This window comes from Elephas maximus, chromosome 4, assembly GCF_024166365.1.
Source record: "Elephas maximus indicus isolate mEleMax1 chromosome 4, mEleMax1 primary haplotype, whole genome shotgun sequence".
Classification (NCBI taxonomy): domain Eukaryota; kingdom Metazoa; phylum Chordata; class Mammalia; order Proboscidea; family Elephantidae; genus Elephas; species Elephas maximus.
Window position 1 is genome coordinate 65142635 of NC_064822.1, and position 6554 is coordinate 65149188.

Consider the following 6554-nt stretch of genomic DNA (forward strand, 5'->3'; position numbering starts at 1 on the left):
CAGAGCAACCATATATAAACCCAGATAGTGAAGTCACAAAAATAAAAGTTAAAATGCTGAACATAGTGAAACAGAGATGTCAGTACATAAAAGATGACAACATTAAAACAAAAAAGAAGGACTATAAAATGTAGTCATAGATCTTTCATATGAAGAGGAAGTCAAGGCAATATAAAGAAATAAAAGATTGGTTTAAACTTAGAAAAATGAGGATAAATACTAAGGTAACCACAAAGGAAACTAACAATCCTATACATCAAAAAAAAAAAAAAAAAAACAAAGAAGAAAAACATAAAGACAGCAAATACAAAATTAATAACAATGAAAAAGATATAAAGAAAAACGACTCGGCACAAAAAATTAACTGGAAGAAAGAAACTGCCAAAAACACACAAAAAAAGACATCAAAATGACAGTACCAAACACATACCTATCCATAATTATGTTGACTGTAAATGGACTAAACACACCAATAAAGAGACCGTGAGTGGCAGAATGGATTTTTAAAAAAATGATCCATCTACAAGCTACCCACAAGAAACACACCTTACACTTAAAGACCCAAACTAAAATTCAAAGGATGAAAAAATATATATCAAGCAAAAACCAATCAAAAAAGAGCAGGAGTGGCAATATTAATCTCTGACAAAATAGACTTTAAAGTAAAATCCACCACGAAGGATAAGGAAGGACACTATATAATGATTAATGGGTCAATAAACCAGGGGCACATAACCATAATAAATATTTACACACCCAATGACAGGGTTCCAAAATACATAAAATAAACTCTAACAGCATCAAAAAGACAGACAGCTCCACAATAATAGTAGGAGGCTTCAACAAACCGCTTTCACTGAAGGACAGAACATCCAGAAAGAAGCTCAATAAAGACATGGAAGATCTAAACGCCACAATGAACCAACTTGATCTCATAGGCATATACAGAACACTTGCCCAGCAGCAGCCAAGTATACTTTTTTTCCCAAACCACATGGAACATTCTCCAGAACTGACCACACATTAAGCCGTAAAAGAAGTCTTAACAGAATCCAAAGCATCAAAATATTACAAAGCATTTTTCTGACCATAAAGCCATAAAAGCAGAAATCGATAACAGAAAAAGCAAGAAAAAAATCAAACACATGGAAACTGAACAACACCTTGCTCAAAAACTACTGGGTTATAGAAGATATTAAGGACAGAATAAAGAAATTCACAGAATCAAATAAGAATGAAAACACAGCCTGCCAGAACCCTTGGGACACAGCAAAAGCAGTGCTCAGAGGTCAGTTTATAGCAATAAAAGCACACATCCAAAAAAGACGGCCCAAAATCAAAACATTAACCCTATAACTTGAACAAATAGAAAGAGAGCAGTAAAAGAAGCCCTTGGGCACCAGAAGAAAGCAAATAATAAAAATTAGAGCAGAATTAAACAAAATAGAAAAACAATTGAAAGAGTTAAGAAGACCAAAAGCTGCTTCTTCGAAAAGATTTAAAAAAATCGATAAAATGTTGGCCAAACTGACAAAAGAAAAATAGGAGAGGAAGAAAAAAACCTGAATAAGGAATGAGATGGGCAATATCACAACAGATCCAATTGAAATTAAAAGAATCATAACAGAATACTACGAAAAATCGTACTCTTAACAAATTTGAAAACCTAGAGAAAATGGACAAATTTCTAGAAACACACTACTATCTAAACTAACACAAACAAAGGTAGAAAACTAAATAAGCCTATAACAAAAGAAGATATTGAAAATGCAATTTAAAAACTCGTAAAAAAAAAAAATTCCTGGCCCCAATGGTTTCACTGGAGAATTCTACTAAACTTTCAGACAGGATTTAACACAACTACTAAAGTATTTCACAGCATAGAAAAGGATGGAATACTCCCAAACTCATTCTATGAAGCCAGCATAACCCTGATACCAAAACCAGGTAATGACACCACAAAAAAAATTACAGACCAATACCCTCATGATCTTAGATACAAAAATCCTCAACAAAATTCTAGCCAATAGAATTCAACAATGCATCAAAAAAATAATTCACCATGACCAAGTGGGATTCATACCAGTTATGAAGGGATGATTTAATATTAGAAAAACAGTATAATCTATCACATAAATAAAACAAAAGACAATAACCACATGATCTTATCAATTGATGCAGAAAAGGCATTTGACAAAATCCAACACCCATTCATGATAAAAACTCTCAGCAAAATAGGAATAGAAGGGAAATATCTCAACATAATAAAGGGCATTTATACAAAGCCAACAGCCAACATCATCCTAAATGGACAGTCTGAAAGCACTTCCCTTGAGAACGGGAACCAGACAAGGATGACCTTGATCACCACTCTTATTCAACGTTGTACTGGAGGTCCTAGCCAGAGCAGTTAAGCTAGAAGAAGAAATAAAAGGCACCCAAATTGATAAGTAAGAAGTAAAAGTATCTCTAGTTGCAGACGATATGATCTTATACACAGAAAACCCCAAAGAACCCATAAGAAATCTACTGGAACTAATAAAAGAGTTCAGCAAAGTATCAGAACATAAGATAAACATGCAAAAATTTGTTGGTTTCCTCTACATCTATGAAGAGAACATTGAAAAGAAAATCACCAAATCATTTACAGTAGCCCCCAAGAAGATAAAATACTTAGGAATAAATCTAACCAGAGATGTAAAAGACCTATACAAAGAAAACTACAAGACACTACTGCAAGAAACCAAAAGAGACCTACATAAGTGGAAAAACATACCTTGCTCATGGATAGGAAGACTCAACATTGTGAAAATGTCTATTCTACCCAAAGAGATCTACACATACAATGCAATCCCAATCCAAATTCCAACAGCATTTTTTAATAAGATGGAGAAACAAATCACCAACTTCATATGAAAAGAAAAGAAGGCCAGGATAAGTAAAGCATTACCGAAGAAGAACAAAGTGGGAGACTTCACGCTACCTGATTTTAGAACCTATTTTACCACCATGGTAGTCAAAACAGCCTAATACTGGTACAACAGTACATACATAGACCAATACAACAGAATTGAGAATCCAGACATAAATTCATCCACCTATGAGCAGCTGATATTTGATAAAGGCCCAAAGTCCATTAATTGAGGAAAAGACAGTCTCTTTTACAAATGGTCCTGGCATAACTGGCTGTCTATCTGTAAGAAAATCAAAGAGCCATATCTCACACCATGCACAAAAACTAACTCAAAATGGATCAAAGACTCAAATATAAAATCTAAAACGATAAAGATCATGAAAGAAAAAACAGGGACAATGCTAGAAGCCCTAATACACGGCATAAACAGAATACAAAACGTTACTAACAATGCACAAATACCAGAAGAGAAACTAGATACCTGCAGCTCCTAAAAAGCAAAAACTTGTGCTCATCCAAAGGCTCCATGAAAGGAATAAAAAGACAACTTACAGACTGGGAAAAAAAACTTGGCTATGACAAATCCCATCAGCATCTAATCTCTAAAGTCTACACGACACTGCAAAACCTCAACAACAAAAAGACAAATAACCCAATTAAAAAAATGGGCAAAGGATACAAACAGGCATTTCACCAAAGAAGACATTCAGGCTACCAGACACATGAGGCAATGCTCATGATCATTAGCCATTAGAGAAATGCAAATCAAAACAACAATAAGATACCATCTCACCCCCACAATGCTAGCGTTAATCCAAAAAACACAACATAATAAATACTGGAGAGGTTGAGGAAAGACTGGAACACTAGAGAAATAAGAACCACCACACAAATAGATACATGCACACCCATGTTCATTGCAGCACTGTTTACAAGAGCAAAAAGATGAAAACAACCTAAGTGCCCAACAACAGATGAATGGATAAACAAATTATGGTATGTATATTCACACAATGGAATACTGCGTAACAATAAAGAACAATGAATCTGCAAAACATCTCATAACATGGATGAATCTGAAAGGCATTACACTGAGTGAAATAAGTTAGTCACAGAAGGAAATACATTGTACGAGACCTCTATTATAAGAACTCGAGAAAAGCTTTAAACACAGTATAAAATACTCTTTGATGGTTATGAGGGTGGGGAGGGAGGGAGAGGGGTACTCACTAACTAGATAGTAGACAAGAATTATCTTAGGTGAAGGGAAGGGCAACTTACGATACAGGGGAAGTCAGCACAACTGGACTAAACCAAAAGCTAAGAAGTTTCCTGAATATAACCAAACACTTCAAGGCAAAGAGGAGCAGGGGTGGGGGTCTGGGGACCATGGTTTCAGGGGACATCTAGGTCAAGTAGCATAACAAAATTTATTAAGAAAATGTTCTCAATCCCATTTTGGTGAGTGGCATCTAGGGTCTTAAAAGCTAGCGAGTGGCCATCTAAGATACATCAACTGGTTTCAACCCACCTAGAGCAAAGGAGAATGAAGAACACCAAAGACACGAGGAAAATATGAACCCAACAGACAGAAAGGGCCACATAAACCAGAGACTCCATCAGCCTGAGACGAGAAGAACTAGACGGTGCCTGGCTACCACCAATGACCACCCTGACAGGGAACACAACAGAAAGTCCCTGATGGAGCTGGAGAAAAGTGGGGTGCAGAACTCAAATTCTAGTAAAAGGACCAGACTTAATGGTCTGACTGAGGCTAGAGGGACCCTGGAAGACATAGCCCCCAAACTCTCTGTTAGCCCAGAGCTGAAACCATTCCCAAAGCCAATACTTCAGACCAGGTTAGACTGGACTATAAAACATAAATGACACTCATGAAGGAAGTGCTTCTTAGATCAAGAAGATACATGAGACTAACTGGGCAGCTCCTGTCTGGAGGCGAGATGAGAAGGCAAAAAGGGACAGGAGCTGGTTGAATGGACACAGAAAATTCAGGGTAGGAAAGAAGAGTGTTCTGTCACATTATAGAGAGAGCAACTACAGTCACATGACAATGTGTGTATAAATTTTTATATGAGAAAGTAACCTGAACTGTAAACTTTCACTTAAAGCACAGTTTAAAAAAAAAAAAAAAGGAAAAAAAATTGGGCAGGAGGCTAGAGGCAGGGTATGAAAAGGAAAAAAGACCTTTCTGGGGCGGGGTGGGGGAAGGTTCCTGATAATGTTCAATTTCTTGGTCTGAGTACAGGTTGCAAGGTATGTACAGTTGGTCAAAAGTTGGTGGGCTATACACTAAGGGTATGTGCAGCTTCCTGTATGCACATTGTACTTGACTAAAAGGGATAATTGAAAAAAAAAGTTGGTTTATTTCTTCACTAGTTGCATCCTGCTGGCCTTATGACTTCCTTTGGCCAATAGAACATAGAAGTAACAACATGCCAGTTCCAAGCCTAGGCTTTAAGAGGCTTTGTTTACTTCTACTTTCATTCTTGGGAACCTAAAGAATCCCTGGCTAGTCTGGGGAATAATTGCCCTGTTGTTCCAGCCAACATCTAGCTAACCCTCAGAAGCTGAGTTGCCTAGGTGACTGGCACCTGACTGCATATGCATGAATAAGCTCAATTGGGACCAGAACAGCCTCCGAGCTGAGCCCAGCCCTAATTTCCAACCAACAGATCCATGGCTTGAATACAGTTGTTGTTTTAGTCCACTAAGATTTAGATCCATTTATTAAGTGCCAAAAGATAAATGATACAATAACCTTCAGGAAAACTTCACCTCTCACAGTTCCTTACTTAGCACCATGTTTCTTCCACACATATTTATATTCCCAAAATTTTACCAGGCTCTTTCACATCAGTGTGTACACACAGCTCCTTTCATAATTTGCTCTTCATTCCCTTCTTAACTAAGCCCAGATGTCAACTTCTTCAGGAAGCCTAGCCCAGCCTCCTGTGATTACTTCCAGTAAATACTTGCCATATAACATTATAACCACTGGTTCATTTGACTACCTCTGCCACCATTTTCTGCAGTTCTTGAGGCCCAGGGCTGTGGCTCTGGCTGGCCTCTCTAGCTGGCATAGTGCCTGACAAACAGTAGTTGCCCATCACTGCTTACTGAATGACCGAATGAATGAATAAAATCTATCCAAACATACACTGGCTGTTGTATCTTTTTAAAAATCTGATAAACTCTTATAGCAAAGACACACAGAAATTAACCTATTTGCTAAGCTACCTTTTAGAACTCACAGTATTGAGCAGGACAAAAGCACATACGCCGAAAATACAATGGGGAACTCTCCCTGTTATGTTTCCTCTTGTCCACCTACTCATCCCAAAATATAAGTTTTTGTGCACTCAGATAGGGTTGGCCTTAAAAATGCTACTAAGGAAATAAAGATTCAGTCTCACATAATCTATGGGCACTATGTCTAATATGGAGCCCTGGTGGTTCAGTGGTTTTTTGGTCATGTCTATGGTGGGTTATGTAGAGATAGTGTCCAAAGATTTTCCTCTGCAACACATGCCCACACATATGTTTTTCTGTTTCTTCAAAGGAGTGGATTCATTATTTTTAAGGAGAGTAACTAAATACAAATAAAGAGCAAAATTCCTTA